Consider the following 21,928-nt stretch of genomic DNA (forward strand, 5'->3'; position numbering starts at 1 on the left):
CCTTTCTGCACTAAAAAGAGCTTACAGTATGGCCGAAAATTATCCCAAATTTGAGAGCGCAGAATTTGTTAATTTATTTTATGAAGCCTTACCCCACTCATATCAAAGTAAATTTGACTAGAGACTTTGATGAAAACTGTTCATTAGATTGGCTGATTAGGGAAAGTACAAAATTATATGCCATACAGCAAACCAATAACCATGAGGATAAAAGAGAGAAAAAGCCCAACCCTAAAGTAGTGGCCGAAACTAGGGTATCACCTAGCCCCCTCAATTTAGAATCCACAAAGAAGACTTATGCAGAAGTGGCCAGAGAAAACAGGCCTGGCCACAAAGCTTAGAATCTGCACTTTCCCTATCAAGGGCTGAGGCGCAGAGGGATTATACCCAAAATGGGGGGCATGACCAGATAAATAGGTATCCCCAAAAAGAAGAATACCCACATGGCAATAGGTATCCCCGCAGAGGTAGATACAATAAATGGCGCAGATATTCTCAGGATAACCAGTCATCCCCAGTTAAATAGTGCACCCCAAGAAAGTAACACACGACAAGCTGAACCCCAGGAGCAACCACGTCAGGATAGAAACAGCGGCCCTGATTCTGAGGGGACCCTATGGTCCAGGAATCACTACTATGGGGCATCAAGAGATAGGCCCAGGGGTAGAGGTAACTTGTACAATCAAGTAGATCAGCTTAGTACCCAGTTAAATCAGTTGAGCAAACAATTTGCTTATATGAGTTAAGTGTTTACAGCTCAGCAACTGAAAAATACTTTCTCTTGTAAGGTGTATCCAGTCCACGGGTTCATCCATTACTTGTGGTATATTCTCCTTCCCAACAGGAAGCTGCAAGAGGACACCCACAGCAGAGCTGTCTATATAGCTCCTCCCCTAACTGCCACCCCCAGTCATTCACTTGCAGCTCTCGACAAGATAGAAAGTATCAAGAGATATCTGGTGACTTAGTGTAGTTTTACCTTCAATCAAAAGTTTGTTATTTTTAAACGGTACCGGCGTTGTACTGTTTTACTCTCAGGCAGAAATTAGAAGAAGAGTTCTGCCTGGAGGTTGATGATCTTAGCGGTTTGTAACTAAGGTCCATTGCTGTTCTCACACATAACTGAAGAGTATGGGACAACTTCAGTTGGGGGAACGGTCTGCAGATTACCTGCTTTGAGGTATGTTCAGTATTTTTATTTCTAGAGAGATGAATGAGTTCTATAAAATGCTGACAGAGCCTTGTGTATTTGAGGTAAGCCTGATGCAGTGATTTAACAGCGACTGGGATCATGCTTACAAAACAGGGTAATACTCTTATTACTTAGTGACAGTTAAATGTTTACATGAATTCAAAAATAGGAAGTTTTTTCTCTGAGGGAGATAACTCTTTATTTGGGGCCTAGTTTCCACATGGCTAATCAGATACTCCTAGGAGTATTTTCTTAAGGCCCCTTTGGCATCCAGTACATGGTGGGAGGGGCCTATTTTAGCGCTCTAAATGCGCAGTTTTAATTCAGACTGAGACATCCAGCTTCCCTAGAGGAGTCCTCTGGCACCTGAGGACCATTATAAGGGGTTAATTTCTGCACAAAATCGTACTTGAGGGCAGGTAGGAGCCTCAGCAGAGCTGTGGCAGGGTGCTTAACTGTCTTGTAACATTTTTTAACGTTTTTAAATCCGGTTTGGGGCCGAAGGGGTTAATCATCCATTTGCAAGTGGGTGCAATATTGCTTTAGTCCCTTACACACACTGTAAAAATTTCAAAGACTTTACTATATTTTTACACTGTTTTGCAGTTTGTGTTAGTTTTTTTTTCTCTTAAAGGCACAGTAATGTTTTTGTTTAATTGCTGTTTCACCTTTATTAAAGTGTTTTCCAAGCTTGCTTGTCTCATTACTAGTCTGTTAAACATGTCTGACATAGAGGAAACTCCTTGTTCAATATGTTTAGAAGCCATGGTGGAACCCCCTCTTAGAATGTGTACCAAATGTACTGAAATTTCTATAAATTATAAAGACCATATTATGGCGCTTAAAGATTTATCTCCAGGGGATTCTCTGACTGAAAAAAGGGAGATTATGCCATCTAGCTCTCCCCATGTGTCAGAACCTTTAACTCCCGCTCAAGTGACGCCAAGTACATCTAGCGCGTCTAATTCTTTTACCTTACAGGACATGACGGCAGTTATGAATGCTACCCTCACAGAGGTATTTTCCAAACTGCCAGGGTTACAAGGAAAGCGAGACAGCTCTGGGGCTAGAACTAATACAGAGCTTTCTGATGCTTTAATGCCTGTGTCCGATATACCCTCACAATACTCAGAAGCCGAGGCAGGTGAGCTTCTATCTGTGGGTGACATTTCAGACTCAGGGAAGGCGTTGCTTCAGTATGATTCTGAAATGACAGGGCTTAAATTTAAGCTTGAACACCTCCGCTTATTGCTTAGGGAGGTTTTAGCGACTCTGGATGATTGTGACCCCATTGTGATTCCAGAGAAATTGTGTAAAATGGACAAATACTTTGCAGTGCCTGTTTACACTGATGTTTTTCCAGTCCCTAAGAGGTTTTTGGAAATTATTACTAAGGAATGGGATAGACCAGGTGTGCCGTTCTCTCCCCCTCCTGCTTTCAAAAAGATGTTTCCCATAGATGCCGCCGTACGGGACTCGTGGCAGACGGTCCCTAAGGTGGAGGGAGCAGTCTCTACCCTAGCTAAGCGTACAACTATCCCCGTCGAGGACAGTTGTGCTTTCCTAAATCCTATGGATAAAAAATTGGAGGGTCTCCTTCAAAAAATTTTTATTCATCAAGGTTTTATTCTCCAGCCTCTTGCATGCATAGCCCCAGTTACTGCTGCAGCGGCTTTTTGGTTCGAGTCTCTTGAGGAGGCTCTGCAGGTGGAGACTCCGCTAGACGACATTCTAGACAGGATTAAAGCTCTTAAGTTAGCTAATTCCTTTATTTCTGATGCCGTTTTTCAGTTAACCAAACTAACGGCTAAGAATTCAGGTTTTGCCATTTTGGCGCGTAGGGCGCTATGGCTTAAGTCCTGGTCAGCAGACGTTACTTCAAAGTCTAAGCTTCTTAACATCCCCTTCAAGGGACAGACCCTATTCGGGCCCGGTCTGAAGGAGATCATTTCTGATATTACTGGAGGAAAAGGTCACGCCCTTCCTCAGGATAGGTCCAATAAGAGGACCAAACAGAATAATTTTTGTTCCTTCAAGAGTGGCACAGCCTCAATTTCCTCTAATGCAAAACAAGAGGGAAATTTCGCCCAGTCCAAACCAGTCTGGAGACCTAACCAGGCTTGGAACAAGGGGAAGCAGGCCAAGAAACCTGCGGCTGCCTCTAAGACAGCATGAAGGAGTAGCCCCCGATCCGGGACCGGAACTAGTAGGGGGCAGACTTTCTCTCTTCGCCCAGGCTTGGGCAAGAGACGTCCAGGATCCCTGGGCGCTAGAGATTGTTTCCCAGGGATATCTTCTGGAATTCAAAGGTTTGTCTCCAAAGGGGAGATTTCATCTCTCACAACTATCTGTAAACTGGATAAAAAGAGAGGCATTCTTACGTTGCGTTCAAGACCTACTGGTTATGGGAGTGATCCACCCAGTTCCAAGAGAGGAAAAGGGGCTGGGTTTTTATTCAAACCTGTTTACAGTTCCCAAAAAAGAGGGAACTTTCAGACTTATCTTGGATCTCAAGATCCTAAACAAATTTCTCAGGGTCCCATCCTTCAAGATGGAGACAATCCGAACCATCCTCTCTATGATCCAGGAGGGTCAATATATGACTACTGTGGACTTAAAGAATGCTTCTCTCCACATTCCGATTCACAGAGATCATCATCAGTTCCTCATGTTCGCCTTCCTAGACAGGCATTTCCAGTTTGTGGCTCTTCCCTTCCCTTCGGGTTAGCCACAGCACCAAGAATCTTTACGAAAGTTCTAGGGTCCCTTCTGGTGGCTCTAAGGCCGCGGGGCATAGCGGTAGCCCCTTACCTAGACGACATTCTGATTCAGGCGTCGACTTTTCAAATCGCCAAGTCCCATAAAGGACATTGTTCTGGCATTTCTGAGGTCTCACGGGTGGAAAGTGAACATAGAAAGAGTTCTCTCTCTCCTCTCACAAGAGTTTCCTTCCTAGGAACTCTGATAGATTCAGTAGAAATGAAAAATTTTCTGACAGAAGTCAGGATATCAAAACTTCTAACTTCTTGCCGTGTTCTTCATTCCACTTCTCGCCCATCAGTGGCTCAATGTATGGAAATGATCAGCCTAATGGTAGCGGCAATGGACATAGTTCCGTTTGACCGCCTACATCTCAGACCACTGCAACTTTGCATGCTCAACCAGTGGAATGGGGACTACACAGATTTGTCTCCTCTGTTAAATCTGGATCAAGAGACCAGGGATTCTCTTCTCTGGTGGTTATCTTGGGTCCATCTGTCCAGGGGAATGAGTTTCCGCAGGCCAGAGTGGACTATAGTGACGACAGATGCCAGCCTTCTGGGCTGGGGCACAGTCTGGAACTCCCTGAAGGCTCAGGGTTCGTGGACTCAGGAGGAAGCCCTCCTTCCGATAAACATTCTGGAACTAAGAGCGATATTCAATGCTCTTCAGGCTTGGCCTCAACTAGCTGCGGCCAAGTTCATCAGATTTCAGTTGGACAATATCACGACTGTAGCCTATATCAACCATCAGGGGGGAACAAGGAGTCCCCTGGCAATGATGGAGATTTCCAAGATAATTCTATGGGCAGAGGTTCACTCTTGCCATCTCTCAGCTATCCATATCCCAGGAGTAGAGAACTGGGAGGCGGATTTTCTAAGTCGGCAGACTTTTCATCCAGGGGAGTGGGAACTCCATCCGGAGATATTTGCCCAGCTGATTCAACTTTGGGGCAAACCAGAACTGGATCTGATGGCGTCTCGTTAGAATGCCAAGCTTCCTTGTTACGGGTCCAGGTCAAGGGATCCCCAGGCAGCGCTGATAGATGCTCTAGCAGTGCCTGGTCCTTCAACCTGGCTTATGTGTTTCCACCGTTTCCTCTCTTCCCTCGTCTGATTGCCAAGATCAAGCAGGAGAGAGCTTCGGTGATTTTGATAGCGCCTGCGTGGCCACGCAGGACTTGGTATGCGGATCTGGTGGACATGTCATCCTCTCCACCATCATAAGATATGGTGTAAATATCTTCATTGGTGTGAATCCAAGGGTTTCTCGTGGAGTAAGGTCAGGATTCCTAGGATACTATCTTTTCTCCAAGAAGGATTGGAAAAGGGATTATCGGCTAGTTCCTTAAAGGGACAGATTTCTGCTCTGTCTATTCTTTTGCACAAGCGCCTGGCTGATGTTCCAGACGTTCAGGCATTTTGTCAGGCTTTGGTTAGAATCAGGCCTGTGTTTAAACCTGTTGCTCCGCCATGGAGTTTAAATTTAGTTCTTAAAGTTCTTCAAGGGGTTCCGTTTGAACCCTTGCATTCCATAGATATCAAGCTTTTATCTTGGAAAGTTCTGTTTTTAGTAGCTATCTCTTCGGCTCGAAGAGTTTCAGAGTTATCTGCCTTGCAGTGTGATTCCCCTTATCTGATCTTCCATGCAGATAAGGTAGTTTTGCGTACCAAACCTGGGTTTCTTCCTAAGGTAGTATCTAATAGGAATATCAATCAGGCAATTGTTGTTCCGTCACTGTGTCCTAATCCTTCTTCAAAGAAGGAACGTCTGTTACACAATCTTGACGTGGTTCGTGCTTTAATGTTTTATTTGCAAGCTACTAAGGATTTTCGTCAAACATCTGCATTGTTTGTCGTCTACTCTGGAAAGAGGAGAGGCCAAAAGGCTTCGGCAACTTCTCTTTCTTTTTGGCTGAGAAGCATAATCCGTTTAGCTTATGAGACTGCGGGCCAGCAGCCTACTCAAAGAATTACAGCTCATTCTACTAGAGCGGTAGCTTCCACATGGGCTTTTAAACATGAGGCCTCTGTTGAACAGATTTGTAAGGCGGCGACTTGGTCTTCGCTTCATACTTTTTCTAAATTCTACAAATTTGATACTTTTGCTTCCTCGGAGGCTATTTTTGGGAGAAAGGTCTTGCAGGCAGTGGTGCCTTCCGTTTAAGTGCCTGCCTTGTCCCTCTCTTCATCCGTAACCTAAAGCTTTGGTATTGGTATCCCACAAGTAATGGATGAACCCGTGGACTGGATACACCTTACAAGAGAAAACAAAATTTATGCTTACCTGATAAATTTCTTTCTCTTGTGGTGTATCCAGTCCACGGCCCGCCCTGTCACTTTATGGCAGGTGTTTTTTATTTTTAAACTACAGTCACCACTGCACGCTATAGTTTCTCCTTTTTCTTGCTTGTCTTCGGTCGAATGACTGGGGGTGGCAGTTAGGGGAGGAGCTATATAGACAGCTCTGCTGTGGGTGATCCTCTTGAAGCTTCCTGTTGGGAAGGAGAATATCCCACAAGTAATATATATATATATATATATATATGTATGTTACACAGAGAGAGAGAGAGAATGTGTGAGAGAGAATGCATGTGTGTATTGTATTAGACTATATGAGGCCTATCTACCAAGCTCCGAATGGAGCTTAATGGGCGGTGTTTCTGGCGAGTCTTCAGACTCGCCAGAAACAGCAGTTATGAAGCAGCGGTCTAAAGACCGCTGCTCCATAACCCTGTCTGCCTGCTCTGATGAGGCGGACAGGAATCGCCGGAATTCAACCCGATCGAGTACGATCGGGTTGATTGACACCTCCCTGCTTGCGGCCGCGAGTCTGCAGGGGGCGGCGTTGCACCAGCAGCTCTTGTGAGCTGCTGGTGCAATGCTGAATACGGAGAGCGTATTGCTCTCCGCATTCAGCGAGGTCTTGCAGACCTGATCCGCACTGTCGGATCAGGTCCACAAGACCTTTAATAATTTGGCCTCTATATGTGTGTTGTATGAGAGTGCGTGTGGGGTATGTGTTGTATGAGTTTTTGTGTGTGGTGTTAATTGTATGAGAGTGTGTGTGGTGAGGGAGGTGGGTGAGTGTGTGTTGTATGAGAGTGTGTGCAGTTAGTGTTTATTGTATGAGAGTGTGTGCAGTGAGTGTGTGTTGTATAAGAGTGTGTGTGTTGTATGAGAGTGTGTGCCGTGAGTGTGTGTTATATGAGTGTGTATGCGGTGAGTATGTGTTGTAAGAGAGTGTGTTCGGTGAGTGTGTGTGCAGTGAGTGTGTGTGCAGTGAGTATGTGTTGTATGAGAGTGTGTGTTGTATGAGAGTGTGTGTAATGAGTGTCTTGTATTAGAGTGTCTGTGGTGAGTGTGTGTTGTATGACAGTGGGTGCGGTGAGTGTGTGTTGTATGGGAGTGTGTTTGGTGAGTGTTTTTTTTTTTTATTGTGTATTCGGTGAGTGTGTGTGCATTGAGTGTGTGTGCAGTGAGTATGTGTTGTATGAGAGTGTGTGTTGTATGAGAGTGTGTGTAATGAGTGTCTTGTATTAGAGTGTCTGTGGTGAGTGTGTGTTGTATGACAGTGTGTGCGGTGAGTGTGTGTTGTATGAGAGTGTAAATGGTGAGTGTGTGTTGTATGAGAGAGTGTGCGGTAAGTGTGTGTTGTATGATAGTGTGTGTGATGTGTTATATGAGAGTGTGAACAACACTTTCAAATTTGACTACAATCAGGAATAAACTACACAAACAATTTAGTCACTTTCCTAAAAAATATATATATGTGTGTGTGTGTGTGTGTGTGTGTGTATGTATGTATGTATATATGTATATATATAGAGAGGTGTGTGTATAGTATTAGAGTATGTGTGTGTTCCATGAGATTGTGCATGGGGTATGTGTTGTATGAGAGTGTTAGTGTGTGGTGTTTGTTGTATGAGAGTGTGTGTGGTGAGTAAGGTTAGTGATTGTGTGTTGTATGAAAGTATGTGCGGTGAGAGTGTGTTGCATGAGATTGTGTGCAGTGAGTGTGTGTTGTAGGAGAGTGTGTTCAGTGAGTGTTTGTTATGAGAGTTTGTGCAGTGAGTGTGTGTTGTATGAGAATGTGTATGGTGTGTGTGTGATGTGCAAGTGTGTGTTATATAAGAGTGTGTTTTGTATGAGTGTGGTGTGTGTTTTATGAGAGTTTGTGCCTAGTGTGTGTTGTATGAGAGTGTGGGTCTAGTGTGTGTTGAGAGTGTGTGTAGTGAGTGTGTTGTATAAGAGTGTTTGCAGTGAGTGTGTTTTTTATGAGAGTGTGCGCAGGTTGTGTGTTGTATGAGAGTGTGTGCACAGTGGGTTTTTTTTGAGAGAGAGTTTGTGCAAATTTTCGGCTAGATTTAGAGTTTGGCATTAGCCGTCAAAACCAGGGTTAGAGGCTCCTAACGCTAGTTTTGGGCTACCACTGGTATTTCAGGAAAGGGTCAGTCAGGAAAGGGTCTAACGCTCACTTTGCAGCCGCGACTTTTCCATACCGCAGATACCCCTACGCCATTTGCGTATCCTATCTTTTCAATGGGATCTTTCTACTGCTGGTATTTAGAGTCGTGGCTGAAGTGAGCGTTAGAACTCTAACAACAAAACTCCAGCCACAGAAAAAAGTCAGGAGTTAAGAGCTTTCTGGGCTAACGCCGGTTCATAAAGCTCTTAACTACTGTGCTCTAAAGTACACTAACACCCATAAACTACCTATGTACCCCTAAACCGAGGTCCCCCCACATCGCCGCCACTCTATTAAAATTTTTAACCCCTAATCTGCCGACCGCACACCGCCGCAACCTTCGTTATCCCTATGTACCCCTAATCTGCTGCCCCTAACACCGCCGACCCCTATATTATATTTATTAACCCCTAATTTGCCGCCCCCAACGTCGCCTCCACCTACCTACAATTATTAACCCCTAATCTGCCGACCGGACCTCATCGCTACTATAATAAATGTATTAACCCCTAATCCGCCTCACTCCTCAATAACCCTATAATAAATAGTATTAACCCCTAATATGCCCTCCCTAACATCGCCGACACCTAACTTCAAGTATTAACCCCTAATCTGCCGACTGGACCTCACCGCTACTCTAATACATTTATTAACCCCTAAAGCTAAGTTTAACCTTAACCCTAACACCCCCCTAAGTTAAATATAATTTAAATCTAATGAAATAAATTAATTCTTATTAAATAAATTATTCCTATTTAAAGCTAAATACTTACCTGTAAAATAAACCCTAATATAGCTACAATATAAATTATAATTATATTGTAGCTATTTTAGGATTAATATTTATTTTACAGGCAACTTTGTATTTATTTTAACCAGGTACAATAGCTATTAAAAGTTACCTAGTTAAAATAATTGCAAAATTACCTGTAAAATAAATCCTAACCTAAGTTACAATTAAACCTAACACTACACTATCAATAAATTAATTAAATAAAATACCTACAATTACCTACAATTAAACCTAACACTACACTATCAATAAATTAATTAAATACAATACCTACAAATAAATACAATTAAATAAACTAACTAAAGTAAAAAAAATAAAAAAGAACTGTTACAAAAAATAAAAAAATATTTACTAACATTAGAAAAATATTACAACAATTTTAAACTAATTAAACCTACTCTAAGCCCCCTAATAAAATAACAAAGACCCCCAAAATAAAAAAAATGCCCTACCCTATTCTAAAATTAAAATAGAAAAGCTCTTTTACCTTACCAGCCCTGAAAAGGGCCTTTTGCGGGGCATGCCCCAAAGAATTCAGCTCTTTTGCCTGTAAAAAAAACCCATACAATACCCCCCCCCCAACATTACAACCCACCACTCACATACCTCTAATCTAACCCAAACCCCCCTTAAATAAACCTAACACTAAGCCCCTGAAGATCTCCCTACCTTGTCTTCACCACACCGGGTTCACCGATCGGTCCAGAAGAGCTGAAGATGTCATTGATTCGGCTGAAGTCTTCATCCAAGCGGGAGCTGAAGAGGTCCATGATCCGACTGAAGTCTTCATCCAAGCGGGAGCTGAAGAGGTCCATGATCCGGCTGAAGTCTTCTATCAAGCGGGGGTTGAAGAGGTCCATCATCCGGCTGAAATCTTCATCCAAGTGGGGGCTGAAGAGGTCCATCATCCGGCTGAAGTCTTGATCAAAGCGGGGGCTGAAGAGGTCCATCATCGGGCTGAAGAGGTCCATCATCCGGCTGAAGTCTTCATCCAAGCGGGGGCTGAAGAGGTCCATCATCCGGCTGAAGTCTTCATCCAAGTGGGGGCTGAAGAGGTCCATCATCCGGCTGAAGTCTTCTATCAAGCGGCATCTTCAATCTTCTTTCTTCCGGATCCATGTTCATCCCGCTGACGCGGAACATCCATCTTCACCGACGACTTCCCGACGAATGACGGTTCCTTTAAGGGACGTCATCCAAGATGGCGTCCCTCGAATTCCAATTGGCTGATCGGAACAGCCAATAGAATGCGAGCTCAATCTGATTGGCTGCTTGGATCAGCCAATCGGATTGAACTTGAATCTGATTGGCTGATTCCATCAGCCAATCAGATTTTTCCTACCTTAATTCCGATTGGCTGATAGAATCCTATCAGCCAATCGGAATTCAAGGGACGCCATCTTGGATGACGTCCCTTAAAGGAACCGTCATTCGTCGGGAAGTCGTCGGTGAAGATGGATGTTCCGCGTCGGCGGGATGAACATGGATCCGGAAGAAAGAAGATTGAAGATGCCGCTTGATAGAAGACTTCAGCCGGATCATGGACCTCTTCAGCTCCCGCTTGGATGAAGACTTCAGCCGGATCATGGACATCTTCAGCCCCCCGCTTGGGCTTGGATCAAGACATCGGAGGCTCTTCTGGACAGACCGGTGAACCCGGTGTGGTGAAGACAAGGTAGGGAGATCTTCAGGGGCTTAGTGTTAGGTTTATTTAAGGGGGGTTTGGGTTATATTAGGGGTATGTGGGTGGTGGGTTGTAATGTTGGGGTGGGGGGTATTGTATGTTTTTTTTTACAGGCAAAAGAGCTGAATTCTTTGGGGCATGCCCCGCAAAAGGCCCTTTTCAGGGCTGGTAAGGTAAAAGAGCTTTTCTATTTTAATTTTAGAATAGGGTAGGGCATTTTTTTATTTTGGGGGTCTTTGTTATTTTATTAGAGGGCTTAGAGTAGGTGTAATTAGTTTAAAATTGTAGTAATATTTTTCTAATGTTTGTAAATATTTTTTTATTTTTTGTAACTTAGTTCTTTTTTATTTTTTGTACTTTAGTTAGTTTATTTAATTGTATTTATTTGTAGGTATTGTATTTAATTAATTTATTGATAGTGTAGTGTTAGGTTTAATTGTAGGTAATTGTAGGTATTTTATTTAATTAATTTATTGATAGTGTAGTGTTAGGTTTAATTGTAACTTAGGTTAGGATTTATTTTACAGGTAATTTTGTAATTATTTTAACTAGGTAACTATTAAATAGTTATTAACTATTTAATAGCTATTGTACCTGGTTAAAATAAATACAGAGTTGCCTGTAAAATAAATATTAATCCTAAAATAGCTACAATATAATTATAATTTATATTGTAGCTATATTAGGGTTTATTTTACAGGTAAGTATTTAGCTTTAAATAGGAATAATTTATTTAATAAGAGTTAATTTATTTCGTTAGATTTAAATTATATTTAACTTAGGGGGGTGTTAGTTTTAGGGTTAGACTTAGCTTTAGGGGTTAATACATTTATTATAGTAGCGGTGAGGTCCGGTCGGCAGATTAGGGGTTAATAAGTGTAGGTAGGTGGTGGCGACGTGGGGGGGGGCAGATTAGGGGGTAATAAACATAATATAGGGGTCGGCAGTGTTAAGGGCAACAGATTAGGGGTACATAGGGATAACGTAGGTTGCGGCGGTGTACGGAGCGGCAGATAAGGGGTTAAAAATAATATGTAGGGGTCAGCGATAGCGGGGCGGCAGATTAGGGGTTAATAAGTGTAAGGTTAGGGGTGTTTAGACTCGGGGTACATGTTAGAGTGTTAGGTGCAGACATAGAAAGTGTTTCCCCATAGGAAACAATGGGGCTGCGTTAGGAGCTGAACGCTGCTTTTTTGCAGGTGTTAGGTTTTTTTTCAGCTCAAACAGCCCCATTGTTTTCTATGGGGGAATCGTGCACAAGCACGTTTTTGAAGCTGGCCGCGTCCGTAAGCACCGCTGGTATTGAGAGTTGCAGTGGCGGTAAATTATGCTCTACGTTCCATTTTTGGAGCCTAACGCAGCCCTTCAGTGAACTCTAAATACCAGCTGTATTTAAAAGGTGCAGGAGAAAAAAAGCCAGCATTAGCTACGCATGTGTGCAGTGAGTGTGTTGTATGACAGTGTGTGTGCATAGTGTATGTTGTATGAGAGAGTATGTTGTGTTGTATAAGATTGTATAGTGTGTGTTGTATGACAGTGTGTGTGCATAGTGTATGTTGTATGAGAGAGTATGTTGTGTTGTATAAGAGTGTATAGTGTGTGTTGTATGAGAGTGTGTGCAATGACTGTATGTTTTATGAGAATTTGTGCAGTGAGTGTGTTGTATGAGAGTGTGCATGGTGAGTGTGTGTTGTATGAGAGTGTGTGCGGTGAGTGTGTGTTGAATGAGAGTGTGTGCAGTGAGTGTGTTTTTTGAGAGTGTGTATGAGAGTGTGTGTGGTGAGTGTGTGTTGTGTAAAAGTGTATGTTGTGTTGTATAAGAGTGTGTAGTGTGTATTGTATGTGTGTGTTGTGTTGTATAAGAGTGTGTGTTGTGTTGCATAAGAGTGTATGTGTAATGTGTGTTGTATGATAGTGTGTGTGATGTATTATATGAGAGTGTGAACAACACTTTCAAATTCGACTACAATCAGGAATAAAGTACACAAACAATTTAGTCACTTTCCTAAAAACATATATATATATGTATTTGTTTGTATATATATAAATATATATATATATATATATATATATATATATATATATATATATATATATATAATGTGTGTGTGCATTGTATTAGAGTATGTGTGTTGTTGCTTGAGAGTGTGTGTGAGATATGTGTTGTATGAGAGTGTTTGTGTGTGGTGTTTGTTGTATGAGAGTGTGTGTGGTGAGTGATTGTATGTTTTATGAAAGTATGTGCGGTGAGTGTATGTTGTATGAGAGTGTGTGCGGTGAGTATGTGTTGTAGGAGAGTGTGTGCAGTGAGTGTGTATTGCATGAGAGTTTGTGCAGTGAGTGTGTGTTGTGAGAGAGTATGCGCAGTGTGTGTGATGTATGAGTGTGTATGCAGTGAGTGTGTGTTGTATGAGAGTGTGTTTTGTATGAGAGTGTGGTGTGTGTGCTTTATGAGAGTGTGTGCCTAGTGTGTGTTGTATGAGAGTGTGTTGTATGAGAGTGTTTGTGGTGAGTGTGTGTTGTATGAGAGTGCATGCTGTGAGTGTGTTGTATGAGAGTGTGTGCATTGTATGAGAGTATTTGATGTGTTGTATAAAAGTGTGTGTGTAGTGTGTGTTGTATGAGAGTGTGTGTGGTGTGTTGTATGAGAGTGTGTACAAAACTTTCAAATTTGACAATAATCAGGAATGATGTACACACAAATTATAGTCACTTTCTCAAAAATGTATATGTATATGAGTGTGTATATATATATACTGTATATGTGTTGTATCCAGTGTGTGCGCAGTGTGTGTTTTTTTAGATTGTATGCAGTGAATTTGTTGTATGAGAGTGTGTGTGGTGAGTGTGTGTTGTATGAGAGTGTGTGCAGTGAGTGTGTGTTGTATGAGAGTGTGTGCGTTGAGTGTATTGTATGAAAGTGTGTGTGGTGAGTGTGTTTTGTATAAAAGAGTATGTGGTGAGTGTGTGTTGTATAAGAGAGTGTGCGATGAGTATGTGTTGTATGACAGTGTGTGCATAGTGTGTGTTGTATGAGAGTGTATGTTGTGTTGTATAAGAGTGTATAGTGTGTGTTTTATGAGCGTGCACAACACTTTCAAATTTGACTACAATCAGGAATAAAGTACACACACATTTAAGTCACCAAAAATATATATGTATTTGTGTGTATGTGTATATATATATATATATATATATATATATATATATATATATATATATATATATATATATATGATACTATTTATGAGTTTGAGAGGGAGTTTGTGTGTGTGTGAGTATATATGTATGTGAGAAAGAATGCGTGTGTGTATTGTATTAGAGTATGTATCTGTTGTTTGAGAGTGTGTGTAAGATATGTGTTGTATGAGAGTATTTTGGTGTGTTTTTTTGATGTATGAGAATGTGTGTGGTGAGTGAGGTGACTGTGTGTTGTATGAAAGTATGTGCTGTAAGTGTGTGTTGTATGAAAGTATGTGTGTGTTTTATGAGAGTGTGTGGGGGGTATGTGTTGTATGAAAATGTCTGTGTGTGGTGTTTGTTGTATATATTTATATATATATATATATATATATATATATATATATATATATTTATATATCTATGAGAATGTGTGTGACTGTGTCTGACACTATTTATGAGTTTGAGAGGGAGTGTATGTGTGGAGGGAGTGTGTGTGTGGAGGCGGCGAATGCCATAGGAATCAATGGGAGTCTGAAAGCAGCGAAAGCTCATTTTCGCTGCTGCCCGATATCCCATTGATTCCTATGGTAATGTCTACACCTAACACCCTAACATGTACCCCGAGTCTAAACACCCCCAATCTGCCCCCCCCACACTGTGTGTTGTATGAGCGTGTGTGCAGTGAGTGTGTTTTATGACAGTGAGTGTGCATAGTGTATGTTGTATGAGAGAGTATGTTGTGTTGTATAAGAGTGTATAGTGTGTGTTGTATGAGAGTGTGTGCAATGACTGTATGTTTTATGAGAATTTGTGCAGTGAGTGTGTTGTATGAGAGTGTGCATGGTGAGTGTGTGTTGTATGAGAGTGTGTGCGGTGAGTGTGTGTTGAATGAGTGTGTGCAGTGAGTGTGTTTTTTGAGAGTGTGTGCTGTATGAGAGTGTGTGTGGTGAGTGAGTATGTGTGGTGAGTGTGTGTTGTGTGAGAGTGTATGTTGTGTTGTATAAGAGTGTGTAGCGTGTGTTGTATGTGTGTGTTGTGTTGTATAAGAGTGTGTGTTGTATAAGAGTGTGTGTGTAATGTGTGCTGTATGATAGTGTGTGTGATGTATTATATGAGAGTGTGAACAACACATTCACATTTGACTACAATCAGGAATAAAGTACACAAACAATTTAGTCACTTTCCTAAAAAATATGTATCTGTGTGTGTGTGTGTGTGTGTGTGTGTGTGTATGTATGTATATATATATATATATATATAATGTGTGTGTGTATTGTATTAGAGTATGTGTGTTGTTACTTGAGAGTGTGTGTGAGATATGTGTTGTATGAGAGTGTTTGTGTGTGGTTTTTGTTGTATGAGAGTGTGTGTGGTGAGTGATTGTGTGTTTTATGAAAGTATGTGCGTGAGTGTATGTTGTATGGGAGTGTGTGCGGTGAGTATGTGTTGTAGGAGAGTTGTGCAGTGAGTGTGTGTTGCATGAGAGTTTGTGCACTGAGTGTGTGTTATATGAGAGTGTGTTCAGTCAGTATGTGTTGTAAGAGAGTATGCGCAGTGTGTGTGATGTATGAGTGGGTATGCAGTGAGTGTGTGTTGTATGAGAGTGTGTTTTGTATGAGAGTGTGGTGTGTGTGCTTTATGAGAGTGTGTGCCTAGTGTGTGTTGTATGAGAGTGTGTGTAGTGAGTGTGTGTTGTATGAGAGTGTGTGTAGTGAGTGTGTTGTATGAGAGTGCATGCTGTGAGTGTGTTGTATGAGAGTGTGTGTGGTGTGTTGTATGAGAGTGTGTGTAGTGAGTGTGTGTTGTATGAGAGTGTGTGTAGTGAGTGTGTTGTATGAGAGTGCATGCTGTGAGTGTGTTGTATGAGAGTGTGTGTGGTGTGTTGTATGAGAGTGTGTACAAAACTTTCAAATTTGACAATAATCAGGAATGTTGTACACACAAATTATAGTCACTTTCCCAAAAATGTATATGAGTGTGTATATATATACTGTATATGTGTTGTATCCAGTGTGTGCGCAGTGTGTGTTTTTTGAGAGTGTATGCAGTGAATTTGTTGTATGAGAGTGTGTGTGGTGAGTGTGTGTTGTATGAGAGTGTGTGCGGTGAGTGTGTGTTGTATAAGAGAGTGTGCGATGAGTGTGTGTTGTATGACAGTGTGTGCATAGTGTGTGTTGTATGAGAGTGTATGTTGTGTCGTATAAGAGGGTATAGTGTGTGTTTTATGAGAATGTGCACAACACTTTCAAATTTGACTACAATCAGGAATAAAGTACACACACATTTAAGTCACTTTCCCAAAAATATATATGTATTTGTGTGTATGTGTATATATATATATATATATATATATATACACACACATATCTCTGACACTATTTATGAGTTTGAGAGGGAGTTTGTGTGTGTGTGAGTATATATGTATGTGGGAAAGAATGTTTGTGTGTATTGTATTAGAGTATGTATGTGTTGTATGAGAGTATTTGTGTCTGTTTTTTGTTGTATGAGAATGTGTGTGGTGAGTGAGGTGAATGTGTGTTGTATGAAAGTATGTGTGTGTTTTATGAGAGTGTGTGTGGGGTATGTGTTATATGAAAATGCCTGTGTGTGGTGTTTGTTGTATATATATATATATATATATATATATATATATATATATATATATATATATTTATATCTCTATGAGAATGTGTGCGACTGTGTCTGACATTATTTATGAGTTTGAGAGGGAGTGTGTGTGTGTATATGTATGTAAGAGAGAGAATGTGTGAATGAGAATGAGTGTGTGTATTGTATTAGAGTATGTGTGTGTTGTTTCAGAGTGTGTGTGGGGTATGTGTTGTATAAGAGTGTTTTTGTGTGGTGTTTGTTGTATGAGAGTGTGTGTGGTGTGTGAGGTGAGTAATTGTGTTTTGTATGAAAGTATGGGCTGTGAGTGTGTGTTGTATGAGAGTGTGTGTTGTAGGAGTGTGTGTGCAGTGAGTGTGTGTTGTATGAGAGTTTGTGCCGTGAGTGTGTTTTGTATGAGAGTGTGTTCAGTGAGTGTGTTTTGTATGAGAGTGTGTTTTGTATGAGAGTGTGTTGTGTGTGTGTGTTTTATGAGAGTGTGTGCCTAGTGTGTTTTTTATGAAAGTTTGGGCAGCAAGTGTGTGTTTTATGAGAGAGTGTGCAGTGACTGTGTTGTATGAGAGTGTTTGCGGTGTGTTTATGTTGTATGAGAGTGCGTGCGTTGAGTGTGTTGTATGAGAGTTTGTGCATAGTGTGTTTTGTATGAGTATTTTTTGTGTTGTATAAGAGTGTGTGTATAGTGTGTGTTGTATGAGAGTCTTTAGAACACTTTCAAATTTGACAATAATCAGTAATAAAGTACACATACACTTTAGTCACTTTCCCAAAAAATTTATGTGTGTGTATATATATATATATATATATATATATGTAGCGGAGAGGCAGTAGGATCCGCAATATCTTTTAGTTAGGCAGAGACATCCTCATCTTAAAAATGTCATCTAAATAATTCAGTCCAAGTTTAAGTCTAAATCAGCTATTTATTTTGCTTCTAGCCACTGCTTAAAACTGGTGCAACAACAACTGTCTAAGACAATACAGTTACTCAAAACTAACAGTTACTCAAAACTGAAGTTAACCCCTCCAGTACTGTTGGATTTGCACCCTGTACCTATAATGGGCACAGGGTGACTTAACATAATGCCTGAATCCATAATCCGTAGGGAGGTTGACAGAGGGGTCTGTCACAATAAATATATATATATATATATATATATATATATATATATATATATATATATATATATATATATATATATATATATGTGTGTGTGTATGTATGCCTTTGCTGCTTAATAAATGGAGCCCATAAAGTCATAAAGATAGACTAAAATTGTGAATGTGCTATAAATTAGACCAAAAATACTGTGTGGGTGTATAATAAACTATTCTTAACATGAGAAATGATAATACAAAAGAAATGGGTTGGGTAACAAATAAGCCAAGAAAGATGAACAAATTCTTACCACAACAACAAGAAGATATCCAAGAAGATATCCAAGAAAATATCCTTCTTAGACACATGTTGACAAATTGTGTGAATGCTCAGCTTGTATCTAACAGGCCCATTTATCAAGCTCCGTATGGAGCTTGAAGGGCCGTGTTTCTGGCGAGTCTTCAGACTCGCCAGAAACACAACTTATGAAGCAGCGGTCTAAAGACCGCTGCTTCATAACCCTGTCCGCCTGCTCTGAACAGGCGGACAGGAATCGCCAGACATCAACCCGATCGAATACGATCGGGTTGATTGACAGCTCCCTGCTGGCGGCCGATTGGCCGCGAGTCAGCAGGGGGCGGCGTTGCACCAGCAGCTCTTGTGAGCTGCTGGTGCAATGTTAAATGCGGAGAGCGTATTGCTCTCCGCATTTAGCGAGGTCTTGCGGACCTGATCCGCAGTGTCGGATCAGGTCCGCAAGCCCTTTGATAAATGGGCCTGTAAGTTAATAGGTCTGAAGAGTTATGATGTCATAAAACCTTATAGTGAGCTCATACAGGGCTGATCATGTGGTGTTTTCAAAGCAGCATCATGTAGTTTATCCTATTTTGTTTATCTTAATTATACTTTGTAATCAAATGTTATGTCTAATATTAACCCCTTATGGACAAGGCCATTTTTTAATTTCTTTCCCTTAAGGACCAGGGCTATTTTTACATTTCTGCGGTGTTTTGTTTATTATATACTGTTTTTTGTACAATTAAATGGACTTTCTAAAGATATCATTTTATAATTTACTATAAAAAAAAATATAAAATATGAGAAAAAAAATGGAAAAAAAAAAAACACTTTTTCTAACTTTGACTTACAAAATCTGTTACACATCTACAACCACCAAAAAACACCTATGCTACATAGTTTGTAAATTTTGTCCTGAGTTTAGAAATACCCAATGTTTACATGTTCTTTGCTTTTTTTGCAAGTTATAGGGCAATAAGTACAAGTAGCACTTTGCTATTTCCAAACCACTTTTTTCAAAATTAGCGCTTTTTACATTGGGACACTGATATCTTTCAGGAATTCCTGAATATCTCTTGACGTGTATATATATATTTTTAGAAGACATCCCAAAGTATTTCACTGCCAAATGCGATCAAATAAAAAAAAAACGTTCACTTTTTCACAATTTTTTTAACAAACTTTAGGTTTCTCACTGAAATTATTTACAAACAACTTGTGCAATTATGGCATAAATGGTTGTAAATGCTTCTCTGGGATCCCTTTTTGTTCAGAAATAGCAGACTTATATGGCTTTGGTGTTGCTTTTTGGTAATTAGAAGGCCGCTAAATGCCACTGCGCACCACACATGTATTATGCCCAGCAGTGAAGGGGTTAATTAGGGAGCACGTAGTAGGGAGCTTCTAGGGTTAATTTTAGCTTAAGTGTAGTGTAGTAGACAACCCCAAGTATTGATCTAGGCCCATCTTGGTATATTTCATGCCACCATTTCAACGGCAAATGCGATCAAATTAAAAAAATTGTAAAATTTTTCACAATTTTAGGTTTCTCACTGAAATTATTCACAAACAGCTTGTGCAATTATGGCACAAATGGTTGTAAATGCTTTTCTGGGATCCTTTTGTTCAGAAATAGCAGACATATATGGCTTTGGCGTTGTTTCTTGGTAATTAGAAGGCCGCTAAATGCCGCTGCGCATCACACGTGTATTATGGCTAGCAGTGAAGGGGTTAATTAGGTAGCTTGTAGGGAGCTTGCAGGGTTAATTTTAGCTTTAGTGTAGAGATCAGCCTCCCATCTGACACATCACACCGCCTGATCCCTCCCAAACAGCTCTCTTCCCTCCCCCACCCCACAATTGTCCCCGCCATCTCAAGTACTGGCAGAAAGTCTACCAGTACTAAAATAAAAGCCATCTTTGTGTTATATTTTTTAAGCACTCAACCTCCCTGAGCCCCCCAAAACAGCTCTCTAATCCTCCCCCCTCTCACTATTTGGTGCAATTTTGGGTACTGGCAGCTGTCTGCTAGTGCCCACTTTTCAAACTATTTAGCATTTTTTTAAAATATTTTTTAATTTTTCTGTAGTGTAGCTGGCCCCCCCTCAATATCCCCCTCCCCCTCTCCCAGATCCCTTTTATAAATAAACATTTTTCCCCCACCACCCGCTCCCACCACACATCACCACATGCTCCCACCACACATCACCACATGCTCCCACCACACATCACCACCCACTCCCACCACACATCACCACACGCTCCCACCACACATCACCACATGGCACACGCTCCCACCACACATCACCACACGGCACACGCTCCCACCACACATCACCACACGCTCCCACCACACATCACCACACGGCACACGCACCCACCACACATCACCACACTCTACCACCACACATCACCACACGCTCCCACCACACATCACCACACGGCACACGCTCCCACCACACATCACCACCACATGCTCCCACGACACATCAGCACACGCTCCCACGACATCACCACACGCTCCCACCACACATCACCACACGGCACATGCTCCCACCACACATCACCACACGGCACACGCACCCACCACACATCACCACACGCTCCCACCACACATCACCACACATCACCACACGCTCCCACCACACATCACCACATACTCCCACCACACATCACCATCCGCTCCCACCACACATCACCACACATCACCACACGGCACACGCTCCCACCACACATCACCACACGGCACATGCACCCACCACACATCACCACATGCTCACACCACACATCACCACACGCTGCCACCACACATCACCACACGCTCCCACCACACATCACCACATGCTCCCACCACACATCACCACATGCTCCCACCACACATCACCACACGCTCCCACCACACATCACCACCCACTCCCACAACCAGTATAGAACGCGGGGGCATACGTGCGCATCCCCGCACGCACCGGGGACTAATCCAGTCGAAGTTTCCCAGCCATGGGCCGCCCACCCTCCTCCCTGCAGCTGCTCCCACCCACCAACGATCGACACCATTGCTGGCCAATGAAGAGAGGGCCACAGAGTGTCCCTCTCTGCATCGGTGTGCCAGAAAAGGTATTGCAGTGATGCCTCAATAACGAGGCATCACGGCAATACCTTGAAAGTGGCTGGAAGCAATAAGGATCGCTTCCAGCCGCTTTAAACACCTACATCGTACAGGGTATAAAGCTTGTCTTTAAAGACCAGTTTGTGTAAGACGTACCCTATACGACATGAGTCGTTAAGGGGTTAAAAACATACATTAGATAAAAGTAGAATTTAGTGACGTAACATACGATCTGTCGGTCTCAGATGTTCCGAATGCAAGTTCGGCAAAATCTGACTACCTTTGCTAGTTAACAAAAGTCTACCAGGTACTCTCGCCCCTATTCCGGCCCAGCGTTCCTGGTTTTCAATCCGCCGCCCTGGAGGCGGCGGATGCCATAGGAATCAATGGGAGTCTGAAAGCAGCGAAAGCTCATGTTCACTGGTGCCCGATATCCCATTGATTCCTATGGTAATGTCTACACACACCCTAACATGTACCCTGAGTCTAAACACCCCTAATCTGCCCCCCCCCCCCTACACCGCGGCCACCTACATTATACTTATTAACCCCTAAAGAGCCGCTACCGGAGCCCACCACCACTCTAATAAACTTATTAACCCCTAAACCGCCGCTCCCGGAGTCCACCGTCACTAAAGTGTTTAACTCCTAAACCGCCACTCCCGGAGCCCACCGCCACCTACATTATATTTATTAACCCCTAATCTGCCCCCCCTACACCGC

Source organism: Bombina bombina, chromosome 3 (assembly GCF_027579735.1).
Source record: "Bombina bombina isolate aBomBom1 chromosome 3, aBomBom1.pri, whole genome shotgun sequence".
Taxonomy (NCBI): domain Eukaryota; kingdom Metazoa; phylum Chordata; class Amphibia; order Anura; family Bombinatoridae; genus Bombina; species Bombina bombina.